General features: G+C 49.1%; 1 protein-coding gene across 4 annotated transcripts in view; it reads left to right on the top strand.

The window, feature by feature from the left end:
- The window catches only part of LDLRAD3 (low density lipoprotein receptor class A domain containing 3), a 249,935-nt gene that overhangs the window by 164,033 nt on the left and 67,146 nt on the right, over nucleotides 1–18,756 (top strand). The window lies entirely within an intron of this gene.

Raw genomic sequence — 18,756 nt, 5'->3', positions numbered from 1 at the left:
CTCCCCATTTCTGATCCAACTCCCAGCTGGTGCACCTGGAAAAGCAGCAGAAGACCTAAGGGTTTGGACCCTACACCTAAGCGGGAGACCCAGATGAAGCTTTAGCTTCTGGTTCCAGCATGGCACAGCCTTGGCTGGTGTGGCCACTTGGGGAGTGAACACCAGTGGATGGAAGATTTCTTTGTCTCTCGCTCTGTAATGCTTTCAAATAAATAGCTCATTTGCAAGAAGAAAAGAAAAAAGACAGAGAGCGAGATCTTCCACTGACTGCTTCATCTTCCAAGTACCTGCATCAGATGCCTGCGACAGCTAGAGCTGGATGAAGCCAAAGCCAGGAGCCTGCAACACCGTCCAGGTCTCCCTTGGGTGGTCGGAACCCAGTCACTTGAGGCATCTGCTGCTGCCTTGCGGCGTGTGTGTTAGCAGGGAGCTGCAGCAGCAGCAGAGGAGCTGCAGCAGCAGCAGAGGAGCTGCAGCAGCAGCAGAGGAGCTGCAGCAGAAGCAGAGGAGCTGCAGCAGCAGCAGAGGAGCTGCAGCAGAAGCAGGGAGCTGCAGCAGAAGCAGAGGAGCTGCAGCAGCAGCAGAGGAGCTGCAGCAGCAGCAGAGGAGCTGCAGCAGAAGCAGGGAGCTGCAGCAGAAGCAGGGAGCTGCAGCAGCAGCAGAGGAGCTGCAGCAGCAGCAGAGGAGCTGCAGTCTGAAGCAGACATTCCAGTTTGGGATGCAGAGATCTCAAGCCACATCCTCCCTGCTCCACCCAGTGGCCCTTACCTCAACTTTTTTTTTTTTTCAAGATTTATTTATTTTTTATTGGAAAGTCAGATATACAGAGAGGAGGGGGAGAGACAGAGAGGAAAATCTTCCATCCACTGATTCACTCCTCCAAGTGACCACAAAGGCTGGAGCTGTGCTGATCTGAAGCCAGGAGCCAGGAGCTTATTCCGAGTCTCCCACGTAGGTACAGGATCCCAAGGCTTTGGGCCGTCCTCGACTGCTTTCCTAGGCCACAAACAGGGAGCTGGATGGCGAGTGGGGCTTCCGCGATTAGAACCGGCACCCACATGAGATCCCAGTGTGTGCAAGGTAAGGACTTTAGCTGCCAGGCCACTGTGCCGGGCCCTTTTTTTTTTAATTCCATTTTTCATGAACCTTTTCGGGTGCTCCCATATACATCTGCGTGTCAACCTGTATGAGTTAGATTCAACAGGCGTGATATAAAACTAGAAGTGGGAAAACAGTCACTGGATTTTAACAGTTGTGTTCCTCTGCCTGCAGCTTCCTACATGATGATAATATTAACATTGTATGGAACTAAAGGAGGGAGAGCCTGAGCGTTTCCAGCACACGGGGAGTGATGATTACGGTGCTTTATCCAGTCCTCATTATTGCAATTTAAGCCGTGTTAGGTGTCACTGATAGTCTTCCTTATTATGCAGCATGCGTTATCATCAAATGAACTAACAATATTAATAAGCACTTTTATCCATTGCTGTAAAATTGAGCTCTCCTAATCCTATTTTTGCCACCATGTCGTAGGTTGCTCAATCTCACTCCACGGGGCCTGTAGTATTTGCATGTCTGAGGGAAGTCATTTCTTAATCCAAAACTCTGAGAGAGGATTTTACATGTAATCTCAGTGGTGGGGCGGAAATGAGCTGTTTCAGTTCCAGGAGCTCTCATGGGCCCCCTTCTTGGACCACAGGGAAGACAGCCATCCACTTTGGCAAGCAGGGGTCCAGCCTTCCAATCTGCGGGGTAGGAATTGGTGCCACTGCGGCCACACAGGGTGTCTGCTTCTGCTCTCTTTGAAAAGCAGAACTAGCCACTTCCTCCTGGGCTTACTCCGTTTCAGTGAAGCTTAACCCACACTGGGGAACTTGCCATTTGGTGGGAAATCTGCTGTTGCCCTGTAGCAGGAAGAGTAAGCTTTGTGTGGGCAAGCTGGTTGTGGCGCTGTGTGCTGTCTGGGAGGCATTGTCCACCTGGACCACAAGGATGATGAAACAAGTGAGTTTCTCTGGTTTTCTCTGTCTCTGGTGCCCAGTCTCTGTCTCTGGTGCCCACCTCTGTTCTCCCACTTTTGCTGCCCCACTGTTAAAGGTGCAGCAGAGTGAGTGATATTGCATAATGTCACATACACTGCCTTAAGTCATTGAGACCACCAGCATACCAAAGAGTGGAGTCAGTTACCCAGAGACCTGCAGCCAACAATGGCAGGGCTGGGGCAAAACTCAGCTATCCCACATCTCCGTGTTCAGTGGCCAGTGACCTGAGCAGAGGTTGACTAGGAAACAGATTCATGGTGGGACTGTTCCATCACTTTAGTGCGTGTGAATGAGGGACATCCCTCTCTTCATCAGCCACAACATCTGCATCCTTGATCTTCCCGAACACCTTGCCAATTGTAGGGCTTAGTTCGCATTCCTACAAGTTCAGTTAGGATCTCAGTTTCTAATGACATAACCCGTGAGTTTGTTTTACCCATAACTTCTCAGCCAGAATTTGCAGCTCCCATACAAGTTGGGGAGGCTGGTGAAAATCAGCTGGGAGGTTGGGGCAAGGGGAAGGAAGATTCCAAAGGCCTAGCATCCTTAATGGACACAGGCTGCGAGCTGTGTGCTGCAATCCTGCAGTCAGCCTGAATCCCTCTAATTGGTTTCCAGGAGGGTGTCAGGTTCACTGAGAACAACCTAGCAGGGCTTAAAGCCTGTGGATGACGCTGTAGATCCATACAATATATGCTCCAAATGCAGAGGACAAATGACTACCATTTTAACCTAATTAGCAAGACTCATATTTTGAACAGATAAAGAATAATTCCACCCCATAATCCTAAACCACTTCTGGGAAAATGCCTTTCATGCTCACCGCCCCTGCTGCAGGGATGCAGGCAGGGGGAACACAGGCCCGGGCAACCATTTACATATTTATTTGCTTCCGTCATGGGTAACTGTTTTGTCTGGATTCACAGACTTCTCCCGCTCAGCTGTGCTCATTATTTTTAAAGATTAGGTAATAGGAAAATGTTCATCTAGTTCCTTCAGAAATCAGACTGCCTCTGGAGGATGGAATTGACTGGGCTGTGCATAACTCAGGGGCTGCACCTTCGCCCTTGAATCTTCTGCATTTGAATAGCATCAGTCTGGCTATGTGATGGTAGATCCCCACGTGGGGTCAAAGCCACAGTGGGCCCCAGCAGGCTACCAGCTACATGAGGGTCGCCTGTCACCCTGTGGGCAAGGATGTGAATGCTGGAGTTTTAGACCCTGAGTTCAAATCCTGGCTTGTATCCTTCTGGGCTCTGTAACCTTGACTTTTCAGAAAAGGAAGTAAAGGGGGGATAAAGATAGCACCTGCTTCCTTGGACTATTTATTAGGAGGATGAAATGAGGTGATGTATGCCGAGTGCTCAACGCACCGGATCGATATGGGTTTTTAGTGATAGTCTGTCTCGGCTTTTGTAAAATGTGGTGGTTTTATCAAATTAAAGGCTTCCAAACGAGTCTTCAGGGTCCTAGGGTTCCATAAACATATCGACGGCGGTAGTCCACACACTGTTCTCACGCTTAGTTAGAAATCCCTGTTGTCCTTGCTTTGCATAGACTCATCCAGCTTCAGAACAGCTCCCGGCTTCCTAAGCAGGTCAGTGGCCTGTCTCAATGTGGACGTTTGCTTATGATAAATTAAAAATGGAATCAAATGAATTAGTGCTTAATCGATGCACTTTGGTATCAGATGTTGCACACCGCTCTCACAGGTCTTATTTGGAAGATGCCCATGGCATAGACAATGGCATTGTCAGGCCATGGAGCGGTGGGTGCAGGGGGCCATGTGTGATGGGGGGTGGAGGACCGTCATCAGCAGGGTGCTTTCCACCCTCTCTGACTCTGTAAGTGCAGCCACAGCTGGAGAACACAGCGTTGTCACCTGGCTGAATCCAGGCTACCACCCTGACCGCAGGTGATTTACACTGAGTAAGGGGCATCCACACACATTGCCTACCTGCGTCCCACTCACCTGCTATTCCCCAGCTGTGGCCTTGACTTCAGCCGGCTATATTTAGAATCTCAAGAAAATGCTGCTGTCTTTGCTCCCAGCTGGCTGTGTACTACCTGCCAGCCTGCCCCAGGATGTTCTTCCCTCTCCCATGGCCTATCACAGAGTCCCTCTACCTTGAGACCATAGGCTTTTGGGACTGGCACATTCTTGGATGCATTGTGGGATGCCTCTCATCTCAGCCCCTTAGATACCAGTAGAGTACAGTTCTCACCTAACAGCCAGAAATGTTCCCAAGGTACTGCCAAGTGTCCCTTGGGGACCAGGCCCTGTTTAATGAGTCTGCTTCCCTATGGAGACGTCAGTTTCTGCCCACAGAGTCTGGGTGAATTATAGAGGACTCTGACTTTGGTCTGCTACATCTTCATTCTGTCTTCCCCTGCCAATGCTTGCTGGTAAATGATGTATCTTATTGCTGCATTGATTTGTAACAGGGGCCTCTTGGCATGCTGTCGGGCCCCATGAATTCTGTGTTTGGTACTTTCCTATCACTTCAGGTTTTCCTTCTCTGAATTCTTACAGCTCTCATCATAAAACGGGAGGGTGATAACTTACCTCTAGTCATACAGAGGGCAAGCACAAGCCTGTGCCCTTTCTATGCAAGCACCCAATCCCAGCTGCTCAGGGAGAGGGGCGAGATGGTATATCTGCCTGTGCGAGGTGAGGAAACCTCATGTGGGTGTCTAAGTTATCTTTATAAGACATGAGAGAAGGAAGTGTGGTTAAGGATGGATGTTGGGGAGAGCTCATGTGGGAAATGATGGGTGACCATCTTGTAGGAAGCCTGCCCAAGTGAGTGCTGTGATATTGTCCAGCAGGACCCCGGTTTGTTGTTGGAAGGCAGCTTCAAGGCTGTGTCAAGAGTGGGGACCCCTGACATGCTTGGGTGTGCTCTGGAAAGTGACATTTCTTCTCTCAGTCCCAAGTGTCATGTCAAGGAAAAGAGAATATTCCCCACAGGCAGCCGTTCCAAGCCTAGTCAGTAGTGATGAGCAGGAGAGGTGGAAAAGCTGTGTTTGTTGCCTCTGAATGCAGCATGTTTGTTCTGAAAAAGGACTGACCTGGGCAGTTCACAGCACAGGAAACCTCTGAAGAGAGGAGCCTCTGAAGAGATGCTTGCCACACGTAGTGCACGAGGCTCTTGAGTGAGAATGGCATGACCCCTTCTGACGCAGAGAGGAAGCCTGCCGCATGTAGGAGAGGATGCAATCAGGATCCTGGGACCCTGCTGTGGGCAGCTGTGAACAAATTCATGACAGCCCAGATGTCCATCAGTACGGGATTAGGCAGACCAGGACTGGATACTCTTTAGGTCCTTGAGTTTTTAAACAGACAAAACGTTGACTTGATGGGATGGTAATAATATAAATGCATACACACCAATACTGTATCTCTATACTGGATATAAATGTATTTATGAAAGTATTTTGTAGTGGACTTGAGACATGCATTTGGTCGAGCAATTAAAGACATCAGCCAGGACACAGGCAGAGTGCCTGGGTTAAAGTCTCAGCTTTCCTGCTGATTGCAGTGTTGTGCAGTGTACACCGTGCGAGGCAGCAGGTGATGGCTCGAGCCCCAGCTGTTGTGAGCCCTTGCTTTTGGAGAGTGAACCAGTAGCAGCCACCGCTTTCTATGTCTCTGTTTCTTGGGTAAATAAAACATCGAAGGCATAAAATAAAAATGAACTATAAAGTTGGAAAATGAACTCAAGGAAATGATTTCCTAGCAACAGTGGCACTGAGGGTGAGTATACACAGTTGAGGAGGAAGAGGGGGAAATCTTTGTTGCTTAACTGGAAGAGTATTCATTGATTTAAAAAAAAAATTAGAAAGGGGACAAAATCGTAGCAAAATCCTGGGTTGGTGTTCAGCATAATTTATTTGAGTGTTTTTTTTTTCTGTTCTCTTTTAAAATAGCTCCTGGCCAAGCCTGCTGGGCACAACAAGGGTCTGATGGTAGCGGGAGTAGATGTGAGGATGCCAAGCCAGCCGAGACACAATGCCAGGCACAGGGCACAGTGTATCTTGTGAGAATATTCAGCACCAGGCGTTTCTTTGGTCTTCGGTTAAGTGGCGTTTGTAACATTTGGAGGCCTGGAAGGGTTTGCCGTGATTTACACACACTCTGTACCTTGCAGTTCATGGTCGTTTGTTTTGCAGAAACTCCCCCGAGCATGCCACAGAGATAAAAGTAAAGAGAATGCAGGGATCAAATTTTTATGTGCGTCTTGGCTGGGGAGGATGTGGGAACGGATGCTGCCCTCCAGGATAACGGAGACAGCTGCCCGCATGGTAGCGAGCTGCCACATTCCTCCTGAGGCCCTGGGGCTGATCTTCCTGACAGTGACATCCTCAGGAGTGGATCTGATCAACTTCAGTCCCTGTGTGCTTGGCTGTGCTGTGTGCAACACCTGGCGCAGGAGAATGTGGTGGGTGGGGTGAAGGAGTTAGTTAATATAGGGAGACAGGGATGGGGTGGATGAGATGTCCACTAACCAGTATAAATGAAGGGCATGTTCAAAGAGTGGTTTCTATGACAACATGTGAATGAAGGCAGGTGTCCCTGCTGGAGGAGACAGGCATGCTAAACACACAGTGCTACTTGCTACCTTAAGAGCCAGGCCAGCAGGGGCAGTGGATGGGAAGTGGGTGGAATTGTTGGGCTGAAGGCTGACACACACGGCATGGCCTCATCTGCTTTCCTGAAAGCAATAAATTCTCATTTAAACCACAATATTGATCTACTCTGTGGATCTGTGGTATCAGTGATTTTTTTTTTAATATAAAGCCATAGTATTAGAACCTTTCCCTGAGTCTCAGACAAGGATATATAGGAGACAATTTGTGTCTACCGTGAGGGAAGCCACCCCACCTTGGCTGAGGTCCCTGGGCAGACACTGGCTGCACTTAGCAACCCTGTGGTCCACTGCTGGGGATGCTGTGGAGGCAGTGGCACACTGGGACTCACTCTTTGGTTTGTGGCCTTTCTCTTTGGTTTTGTTGTGACCTAAGGATGGACTGTAGTATGGACCTTGGTCAGACCTCCCTCTGGATTTGAGAAATGAGCTGAGGAAGAAGTAGGGGCAAGAAAACTCATGTTTCCATGCCTGCCGTGTGACGTCACAGTCTCTGTCTGAAATTGGAATCATGTTTAGCTTAACAGCCACAGGTTCCTTCTAGTTTGGTCCCAGCCTTCACATCTCTTGCCTTTTGTCAAAGCATGGTGGGGATTTGGTTTTGTGATTCATGGCTCATCCTGAACCCACTGTCTGCATCCTACTTGCCTCCTCTGTGCACGCTGAACCATTCATACAAATGCCTGAAGTCCAAGTGAGTAGAGCATGGTGTTAAAGGCGGATGAGGTTGGACCCATGCACACGGAATACACACTCTCCAGGAACGGGGAGCCTCTGCACTCCACCCCAGCTGGGCCCCTCCAATGGAGAGACACTGTGCATCTTGCCCAGTCTCCTGCTTTATCACAAGAGTCAGGGGTTGCCATTTCTGTGTAACAACTCTTGAATTTTTCATGTTGATTGGTAGAGGGCAAACTTAAAATCTTCAAACACTGTGTGGTCGTACAAAGCCCAGCTTGCAGTCTCTTGTAACCCAGAAGGAAAGAGAGTCCAAACTACCCCCATGGGATTCAGGTACTGAAGCAGTCAATGCCAGTTCACCTAGTGTGTGCAGCAGAAACTATGCAAACATTTGTCCACCAACAAGGTGGGCAGGCTTAGCTTCCTTTTAGAGCCGAGGCTGCTGAGTCCTAGCTCAGGGAAGCAGGTGCCGCAGACTGCCTCCTGCACTTTAGTCCTGTCTAACACTCACAAAGAAGGTCAGGCATAGGCCTGGTGGTTAAGATGCTGGTTGGGGCAGCTGCATCCCACATCAGAGTACCTGGGTTTGAATCCTTCCTGTGCTTCTTATTCCAGTTTCCTGCTAATGGACATCCTGGGAGGCAGCAGCAGTGGTGACTTAAGCACCTGGGAACCTGCCACCCAGATGGGAAATAACTGAGTTCCTGGTTCTTGGTTTCTACCCGGCCTGATCCAACCACAGCAGGCATTTGAGAGTAAACCAGCAGATGGGCATATTCTCCATTCTCTCTCTCCTTCCCTCCCTCTCTCCCTCCCTTCCCCTCCCTCTCTCCCTCTCTCCTTCCCCTTCCCCCCTCTCCCTCCCCTTCCCCCTCTCTCCCTCCCCTTCCCCCTCTCTCCTTCCCCTTCCCCCTCTCTCCTTCCCCTTCCCCCTCTCTCTACTCCTCTCTCTCTCCCCACCCTCTCCATCCTTTCCTCCTTCTCTCTCCCTCTCCCTTTCCATCTCTCTCCCTGTGTCTTATTCTCTCTGCCTCTGTCTCAAATAAGTGAATTTTTAAGTCGCAAAGAGCCCCTGAGGGTTTCCTCCCCTCTTTGTTCAGTATGGGGACTCTGAATGAGAAGCCGTGAAAGGCTGTCCTTACCGGTTAAAGTGTTCTGATCATGCTCTGTCCCCATGGAACCACATGGACCTTCTCCAGCAGGTGGAGTTGCCCCAAGCCTTGGCCCAGGAGAAACCTGTAACTCAAGTGAAAGTTTCTCCTGTTTCCCATTGGAAGCGAGGGGCGGACACAAAGGAAGAGCAGAAAATGCGCGAAGACTCCACGTTCCTGCTGTGTTGTGTGTCTCAGCTCAGACTGCTGGCATCAGATACTGCAGACTGGCTTGCTTCAATAACTGGAGTTTATTTTCTTGCAGTTCTGGATACCAGAAGTACAAGATCAAAGTGTAGACAAACCTGGGTTTTCTGGAGCCCATCACCTGTCAGTATCCTCCCATGGCTTTAGCTTTTCTTGGAAGGACACCATTCAGCTCGAAGAAGAGCCTGTAACTTCAGCATCTCTTTAAAGACCTTCCCTCCATATGTGGTTATGTTGTGAAGTGCTGGGAGGCTAGGACTAAAGCATGTTAACTTAGGGAGTTTCTGAGTTGGCCCCAAACATGAAGTCAGTAGCCAGGTGGATGGGAGCTGGTGAGAAGCACCACAAGACCTGAATACTTGCTCAGAATCAGCCATCAATTTGACCTCCCGATTGCCACTGCAGTTCCAGTTGCTCATCTGTAAAATCAGACATATCACCTCTCCTGATTATTTTGACAATAAGACCTGCTACTTGGCTGCAAGGTCTTTCTCATGGCCCACTTCTCTATTATGTAGATGGTGTAGGTGTTTCTAATGGCTTCTTCCCATTCTTTATCCTTTTTATATACCTGAAGCTATGCTATAGTAATCATAGTATATTGGTTTCTTAAAGCTGCCATTAATTGCTGCACACTTGGTGGCTTAAAACAGCAAATATGCATTCTCTTGCAGTTTTAGATCCAAGTCCAAAATCACGGTGCCAGCAGGGTTGGTTCCTTCCCAGAAATAGAAGAGAATTCCTTCCAGCACGCTCTACTGGGTTTCTGTGGCCTCGTGAGTCTTTAGTGTTCTTGGCTTTTGGACACACTGCTCTAGGCTCTGCTTCTGACTCCATCCAGCCTTCTGTGTGTCTCTGCATCCCGACTCTGTACTTGGCAAGCAGACAAATCATTGGGTGTAGGGCCCACCGTACAATGGAGATGAAGACCCTCAGTGGTGTTTCTTCTGCAAAAGCCAGTATCCAATTAAGGTCATATCCACTAGGCACGTGGAATCCTATGAGCTTTCTCAAGTCTTTAAGAATATTCAGGTCAGTAAATGTCACAGAATGCCCCATCACGTGGCTGTGATGTAGGATGGTGCTCCCCTTGGTGCAGGGCTGCTGAGATTCTAGCCTCTTGGGTCACTACAGAGCAGTCCCCGACTGCCTTGTACCCCCCAGCTTTGCAAGGGTGACCCACTGGCACAATTCTGTCATTCCTGGTCACTGACTTTGTTCTGTTTTGTTTCCTCTAAAAATTTTTATGTGGGGTAGACACTGAGGCACAACAGGTTGAACTGCTTGCGACACTGTCCCACATCCCGTATACATTTTCCCAGTTCAAGTCCTGGATACTCTGCTTCTGATCCAGTTCCTTGCTTATGTGCACCTTGGAAGGCAGCATGTGGTGACTCATATGTGTGGTTCCTGCCAGCCATGTGGGAGTCTCTACCTTATGAGTCTCACCTAACCCCGGCTGCTACAGGTGTTTTGAGAGACTAGGACTTGACTCTCTTGTTCACTCTGTCTCTTACATCCCTCCCCCATCACTCTGCCTTTCAAATACATAAAACTAAATTTGAAAACTCTTTCGTACTTCTTAAACTTGTGATACATACTTGGTAGAGGGATTCAGCAGTACTGCATAAAAAGAAAAAGGACACTATATATAGGAGTGATATAATGGAGTCAATGTCATTGTTTTTCACCCCATGTTTGTGTGTTAGCATTTACCCTGTCAGGTCAGGGACCTGGGAGCGGGAAGGAGGTGTCTGTGTGTGCTTTGCTGGCCGCCTCGCTAGACTCGGGCTGTCCTTTCTCTCCTGGTGCACTCAGCCCTGTTTTCTGTATTGACTTTGGAGGCTTCTGGGTTCATTTAGTGGCAGGTCCAGCTTTTCAGTCCCCTAAGTGCAGCTTTGCTGTCTTTATCATTTCCACCGTACTACTTGCTCTTGAGGAATGCTTCTGAAAGATTTACCTTCTGCTAGCAGTTCTGAGGAAGAGTGCCAGGTCAGGGGCATTGGAGGTTTGAGCAAGGTCTGAATAGTGGCCATAGAAAAGAGGGAAAGAATGCAATCTTGGGATTTTCTGGTTTCTTGGCCTTTGTTCTCCCATGATCCTTGGGCCCGTGCTGCAGCTAGGGAACTGAGCGCGGCCACTGCATCCAGTGAGACTGCTGGATGACATCCTCCAAAGCCTGAGCACCACGGGAAAGTTAGCTTTTCTTCCACTACCTGCAGCAGCCAACCCTCCATGAGGAAGGCGTCCCAGATATAGATGGTGCAAAGTGGCGGTGAAAAATTGAAACATCATTGGCACTTGAAGCTTTTATGACTGGTTGTAGTGGCAGCTGCTCCAGGACAGGCAAATGGCATTGATGCAATTGATCTTCATTTGGTCCTCGTGGTTTATTATCCGATAGTCAGCCTCATTGACCACCTTGTTGGAATAAGAAGCCAGAGCTGGGGCCCAGCCTGTGAGGAACCTGAGTCTGTGAGCAGCCAGCTAGGAGCCCACTGATGAGTTCTGTTGAGAACCAAGATGGCAGAAGAGGCAAGCATTTAACTCCATTAGGGGTGCCAGGGAAAGCACTGGGTCTGGCTAGGAAAAATACATTAACCAGGACTCTGTGCAGGAGAGAAGTCTGTCTGTCAGAGGCACAGAGAAGCCACACAGTAAGGGTGGGGAACCCAGCACATTAAGCACAGCACTGGATAAAGTTAAGTTAGCATAGAGCAGGAAAGAAATGGGAAAGGAAACAGCAGGTGGAAATAACCAGAATGTGATAAAACAACTCAGTGTGGAGGCCCCAGGAAGGCAGGTGATTCTGGAAAGACTGTCCGTGGCCCACAGTGCCGGCCCTGCCTAGTGATGCTTGCTCTCTAGCAAGGAATGGAAACAAGGAGGAGCATGAATCTGACCTGTGATCTGGGGTCTGCAGCCTGCAGTTCCTGGGGTTCTGCCTCATGCATCTCACACAATAACTGGGAAGAAAGCCATCCCCCAGGGTTCATGGCTGAGAGTGAGGTACAAATTCCTACAAGTGCCAGGTCCTTGTTAAGGCCCTGCCCCTGTTGCCCCATGACCCCTCATTCAGCCTTAAAATAAATAAGCAAAAGAACAAGGGCTTTGGAAATAGGCACCAGCAAGTTCTTCCCAGTTTACTGGCCACATGACCTTGGGCAAGAAACTAATACCTATAACCTCTGTTTCCTCATCTGCAAAATCAGTGTCCTCTTATGGCTGGGACCCCGTAAGCCCTGCCTTGCTAAGGAAGGAGTGAGAGGAGAAGCCCTGCCCCCCAAATCCCAACATTACTCTTCTGTGTGTGAGGCACATGTGCCCACACACCCATAGACACACACCTGCACACACAGAGACACACATGCACAGACACACGCACACACCTCTCCCTTCACTGAGGAATCACAGGCAGGCATTCCTCACCTGCTGGCCCATGCCTCTGAGCTGTCTGGAATCCTGGCAGGCTCTGTTTAGAGGAAGTCTGTCCTCAGTCATGAACCAGACATTGTCAAGAACAAAAAGGACTTCAGAGGTGGCTCGGTTCAACCTCCTTCCTTTGTTTTACAGATGAGAAAACCAGAGCAGTTCAGTGACTTGGCTACAGGCACGCAGCAACTCAGAGAAAGGAACTAACGTCAAGTCAGGCAGGAGCTGAAGCCTTCTGGGGCTGGTACCAGTGCCTGATCCTCACTGAAGTGCTTCGGGCATTCAGGCCCCTTGTCTGCATGCTCCTATCCATTCATGAAGCCCCAAGTACCCCAAAACCTCCTCCGCATCACCTGTCCTGGATGTTTGTCAGTGCTTGTATCTGGACTTCTGATTCTGCTTGCTTTGGTCATTAGTGCTAACCTGCTCATCTGACAGAAGAGGGCTGTGCAGGAAAAAATAGAGAGCAGCTTCCCTGGGAGCGGCTGCTCAGAGGCTGTTCCGGTGCCTGGCTTGACTCCTGACTCTGCCTCCCAACTCCAGCTTCCCGCGAATGCAGATCTGAAGGAAGCAGTGAGAGAGAGCTTAAGTAACTAGGTCCTTGTCACCTTTGTAGGAGACTTGGATTGTGATCCCAACTCCTCCCAGCCCTGTCCATTGCATGCATTTGGGGGAGTGGCCTGCAGAGAGGAGACCTGCCTCTCAGTATCTGTTTGCCTCTCAAATTAAAAATTAGTAATAAAATTTAATTTAAAAATAACAATAAGCTGCAATAGACCCAGGACTGTTTATCCTCCTAAAGACCTGTGTACAAGGTAGGTGGCCCCTGGCTGGCATCTGGAATTTGGGCTTGGGGCACGAACCGACCACTCTAGCTGATGAGGGTCTGAACCATTTGTATAGGCTGTGGTTTTTGCTAAACACCTGCTTTCATTTCCCAGGGTCTGAGAGACTGGCACATGCTGGGCTATGAGGGTGCCTGTGCCACCAGCCTCTGGGAGAAACCTGGGCATTGAGTCTCGGGTGAGCTTTCTTGTACAACCTTTCCCTCATGCTGTCCACACAAGCCAGTAGCTCTGTTAGGAGAGGACTTGGCAGCTTGTATCTGCTTTTCCTCAAACATCACCCCTGTATCTTTCACTTTGTATCCTTCACTGTAAGAAATGGTGCCTGTACATGCAGCCCCTTGCCAAGTCCTGGGAGTGCTCCTGGTGGACCATTGCCTTTAGGGGTGGTCTTAGCTCCCCCACCACCACCTTGACCAACAGGGGAGAGAGAATGTTCTGTCACAGACACCATCAGGCATTACTTCTTCTAAGAAAACCAGGAGTGATCCAGGCTTACCAATGAAGACTTTAGAGTCCTGCTCACTCACGCTGCAGTCCTGACTCTGCCACTGGCTATGTGTTTGGCACAAGTTACTTCCTTGCTCTGAGCCTTGGGATTCCCAGCGAAGATGATAACAGTGCTTGTAGCTTAGAGTCCATGGAGAATTTGGCAGGTGCACAGCACAGGCAGCTTCTGTCTGCTGTATGCTCTGTGAGCTGACAAACGAGCCTGTGCTGTCAGTGCCGAACCCTGCTTCGGAGTGCAGAGCCTCCTGGTGCTTAGCTGGACCACAGTAAATATTAGTTGAATTTACACTCCAGCAGTGAATAAATGTCACCCAGCATTGCCGTGGGAAGTACCATAGAAGCATGTGAGTCCACCAGGGACCCAAAGTTATTACATTCAAGCATGCTAAGTAAATTCCATGTGAGATTCTGGCTGAACAGGGGCTCACATTTGGTGGCCATGGCTGCCGTGGGGGTGTCTCCCCTCCGCCGAGTCCTCTTGCTGGGTCTGTTGGTTGCTCTGTTTGACTGGCAGAGGCTTCCCTGTACTGACTTTGATTTTTGGATTGGTCTGTATCATAGTTGTAACTGTAGATTGTTTCCAAGTGCATGGTCCGGTTAGCAAGACAGTGTTTTAATGGCCCTCTGTTCAATCCCAGGGGCCTGATTCCCAAATATTCCATTACCAGTCATTGTTTTTCTTGCCTCTTGAACAAAGTGGGGAAAACAGCCAGGTGGGTATTTATTTGGTGGGCAAGCATTTACCTTCCCACCCAGGGGGCTTTCTCTAGCATGCTTTACTTGTTAGTGTTTCTTTTACAAGTTGAGTCATGTTTCAATGTCATCATAAACCAGCAAGAGGCAGGCCGGCCCTAGGAAGGTGGATTTATGGCTTTTCCCGTAGCCTGCCTGGGGAGTTTGAAGTGCTGGTTGGAGCTATACCTTGGGCACGAGATGGCAAGTGGAGGAGAGGATAGACTGAAGTTGGTGGCCTGGAGTTCTGGCTGTATCTCAACTGCCGAATTGTCCCACACTTTGGCTTAAACCACTTGACTTTCATGGATTCCATTTCTCTCCTGTAAAGCAATCCAGAAGGTTCTCACATGTCTCTGGTGTTCTAGAATGCAGTTATTGCAGTGTCCCATTCCCATTTGTATCCCTAAGAGGCCCACACCCACCGAACCTCAAGGGCACTTAAATTTGAAGTGTGTGCTCATCCCGCTATCACCACCAGTTTCCCCAAGTTGAGGATAAGGTAGGAGAGGTGAATGGTGGTCTACCTTTTATGCCTAAGAAGTGAAAAGGCCCCATGTGACACAGCCACAGATGAACAGCTCTTGCCCCATTAATCCCTTTGGCACCTACATAGCTTTCCTGAGGGGTGTCTCATGGAACCCTAAATCTATAAGCAGATCTACCTTGTAGTTATATGAATTTGGAAGACCATGGAGGGATGAAAAAGTCTTGCTGATAAGAAGCCTCTCTGTTGTCTAACTGACCTCCGCAGAACTCAATTGGCCAACAGGCCAATTGTTCTCCCCCTTTCTGTACCTTTGCCCTCATGTGCAAACCATTCCAGGTTGCAGAAGCCCTGGCTACAGTCAGCCAGGTTACTTCTTTGGGCATCTACTCCATGCCTTACCGTTCAGCTCGTAGTGGCTGATGTTCTTGGAGTCTGTGTCAAAGGGACATCCTTGTGCATCTCAGTAGTGACTTCACTTGAGACAGATCTTTCCCACTTTGGATAGGACCCTCCCCATGGAGCCATCCTGACTTCAGCCTCAATGTATCTGTCTGTTCCTCTCTCTCCTCCCCTTCCTACTCCTCTTTTCTCTCGTACCTATTCTCTTCTCACTCCTCCCCACCTCCCTGAGTGTGAGCACTACTGGAAACACCTGCCCTTTGCCCACAGAATCCCCCTCCTCCGTTCAGGTTCAAGCTGCTTTAGTCGCCAATATTTGGTTTCTCATTGATCGGCAATTAATCGGTGGTTGACAGGCTCCTCAACATGGACCCTGGCTGTCTGGGAAATGTGCTGATCCAGGAAGATTTTCAGATGTTGTTAACAACCCAGGGAGCGGGCTGTCAAGTATGCCTTTTTCAGCTTGCTCTCAGCACTGTGTGCATAACATCTACCCACTCTGCCCTTGTCCTTCCATTCACTATTTACTCCCAACCTTGGAAGCTGTGCCCCTGCAATGTCATCAAGAATTCTCAGTTATTCTGTTTTCTTCCTCATTTGTATAAAGAATTGACACTGAAAACTCTGTGTAGAGGCAACCAAGCGATGTCAGAGTTAGTGCCTTCAGTCTCTGCTGCCCTGTCTGTCTTTTCTCCACTCTGCTTCTGATGTGGAAACAAGTCAGACTTGGGATCATGAACAGATTGCTAGTGTGTCAGAGCCTCAGTAATGGCTGCTGCCTCTGCCCAGCACAGACAACTAAAATGACGAGGCATACTCTGAGGGTCTGGGAAAAGCTGGAACCGCAACCGGACCCTTCACTGCCAAAAGCGGCTGCATTTAAACCCTTCTCTCCACTGTCCCTTTCCCCATTGGCCTTAGCTTTCCTCCCCGCTTCTCCAGCCCTCTCTCCGCCACCCTTCTTCCCGTTCTTCTTTCCCTACTTTATGCTGCATTTCTCCGTTCTTGTCTCCTTACTTAAGTCTTACTGCTTCTGTACCGCTTTTGTATCCCTCTCTACCGCTTTTCCAGCCCTCTCTCCGCCACCTTTCTTCCCGCCCGTCCTTCTCCTCGCCCCATCTTTCTCGACGTCGTCATCCGTTTCTCTGTCGTTGTCATCATCGTCCGTCCATCCCTAGCTTTTACTGGCTACTTTTATATTATTCTCCACTAATCACTTCTCCCCGTGGGTCCACTTGGCGCTACTTGCTAGGCCAGTAACAAAGACATGATCGCAGCGAGGGCATTAGCCTATCCCTGTGACTTCCTGTTTACCTGATGGTGAGACCAACTCCGCCTCCTTGCCCTGGGCCAGGTGCCATCTTGCAAGGGCCCCTCCCAATCCCAGGAGTGGCTTTAGCCCCCTTGGCTCCCCACAGCCTACCTCAGAGATTGCCGGGGAGGACTAGAGGAGAGAATCCAAAGTACTTAGCACAGGACAGTAATGTATTTGTCCATCACTGTAGATGACAGTGGCAGCTAGTTCCTTCCTATGTTTCCACAGTTCATTGCAGAACTTTGCAGTCCAGGTCCTCAAAATTCCTAGGCCTGCCTTCCTCCTTTGTTGCAGATGCTGAGCCTTCCAGGCTGCACCTGCAAAATTCTGCTCAGGAAGGGCTTGGAGCTGGGAGAAAGGAGCTCCTAGGTAAGTCGTCTTCTGCCTCATCAGCTGTCCTCCATCCTAGCTGCCTGTTAGAAACACCCAGGGGGCTTTACATATATACATATATATAATATCAGTCCTGTGGCGATCCCCAGAAACATTGACTGCAGGTTTGGAAGGTGCACTTGGGACCGTAATGTGCAGTGCCAGGGTCAAAAATCTTTTGCTTTAACTGGAGGAGAATGCACTGAGTGGAAACTGTGAGCTATGGATGGCCAAGCATGGGATGTAATGAAAAAGTACAGTAGTTTATAGCCTTAGCTGGAGCATCAAGATTGAATCAGAAGCAGTTCATGATCCCGAGGCGGTCCACACAGCAGAGCTGGGGCCTCAGCAAAGGGTGGATCAGGAAGCATAGGGGCACTGGACACAGCACCTTGCTTTGCCATCTTCATGGTTGCTAGCCTGCACTGAAGGAAGTTGGCACTGTGCACTCACCAGCAGCCTCATGAGCGCCTCTAGATACACAGATGGAGTTGCTTTTTTTCTCCACACAGCCTTCTCCCTCCAGGAGATAAACTGAGGCAGCAGTCTTCAGTCTCCATGCTCCCAGCCTGAGGTGGCATTATTTAGAAACAATAACTTGTTGTTCATCAGCCACTCCCCCGTGGGTGCCACCCACACAACTGGCAGAAAATGCTGAAGGAGAAAGTTCAAAGTCATGGCTCAAAATGCAACATGAGTTTCAGAGATTTTTAGTGTGTGTGATGGGCATCGTTTTCAGAAGGCAACATATATCACGTTGTTGATTTTTGCTCCGTTGAGAGAGACAGCGAGCTCACGCTGAAGATTGAATCCACTGGGAAAGTGCATGTATCAGTCACAGCCTCTTTGGGTCTGCTTGCAAAGTCGTGAATGTTTTCCCCACACAAAGTGCATTGGGTCATGTTGATGATGTCTCCTCCGGGGTGCTGAGTGACTCTAGGGGAGGTCAGGAAACAGAGCAAGAGCTGTAATTTTCAACATGGAATAGAAGCAGCAATTTTAGGCAATTTAAAAAAAAAATCTATTAAGGGCAATCTGTTGGTTTCTGGCTAGAAGGTGAGGACTCTGCTAAGAACAGTCTGGGTGAGGCTGTACCGGGCTGCTGCAGGTTTCCCGCCTTTGCACCTCCTCCTGTTCCCCTAAAGCCATCACCTATGACCCCACATCCCCATCCCCACCTCAGCCTACAAGCACTCTTAAACAGGAACATTAATAATTTCCTGCTCTTTGCAGGATGTGTGTCGGAAATTGGAAATGAGTTGTCCAGATAAAGCAAGACCCCTAGGGGGCTGCCAGACAAATTTGATTTGTCAGAAAAGACAAAAATGGGATGAGTTGACTTAAAGAGTTTCCCACATTGCAGCTGGTGAGTGATTCCATGGTGCTGCTGTTGATCTTCTTCATTTACTGGTCATTTTTCAGAGTCCCAGGTGAGCCATGGATTGTAGGCTTAGAGAACAGATGAACACTGGCCACGCCAGGGAGTGAGTTCCCAACAAACCACCCATGTGCTGGACACTACTGGGTGGAGAAATGCTGTGGTCGGGAAAGGGGGCCCCGTTCAGTGTGTGCAGCACAGTGATGAGGAGCACAGAATCCTAACACAGCATGGAGCAGGACTCTAGGGACCATGCGGTAGGGAACTGCTTGTACTTGTGTCCTGCAGAGTGGGGTGTTTGCACACCCTCCTCCCTGAGACAATGTCTATGGAGCATGCAGGTGCTTCTCTCTGAGACCTGCTTTTGGAGCCTGGGTTATTTTTTTTTAAGTGGCCATGTCTTCCTTTATTCTGAAAGCTGTTCAGACATCACACAGTTTTTTAAAAAGTGTAGCGTTGATATTTTATTGTTCTTTATGATTAGTGGCAGTTGCATATATGGTTTCCTATCTCCTACTTTTTTGTAAATAATAAAATTACAGGTCTTTAATAG

Source organism: Ochotona princeps, chromosome 4 (genome assembly GCF_030435755.1).
Source record: "Ochotona princeps isolate mOchPri1 chromosome 4, mOchPri1.hap1, whole genome shotgun sequence".
Taxonomy (NCBI): domain Eukaryota; kingdom Metazoa; phylum Chordata; class Mammalia; order Lagomorpha; family Ochotonidae; genus Ochotona; species Ochotona princeps.
The sequence above is the reverse complement of the archived record's forward strand: the minus strand, read 5'-3'. Positions and strand labels throughout refer to the sequence as shown.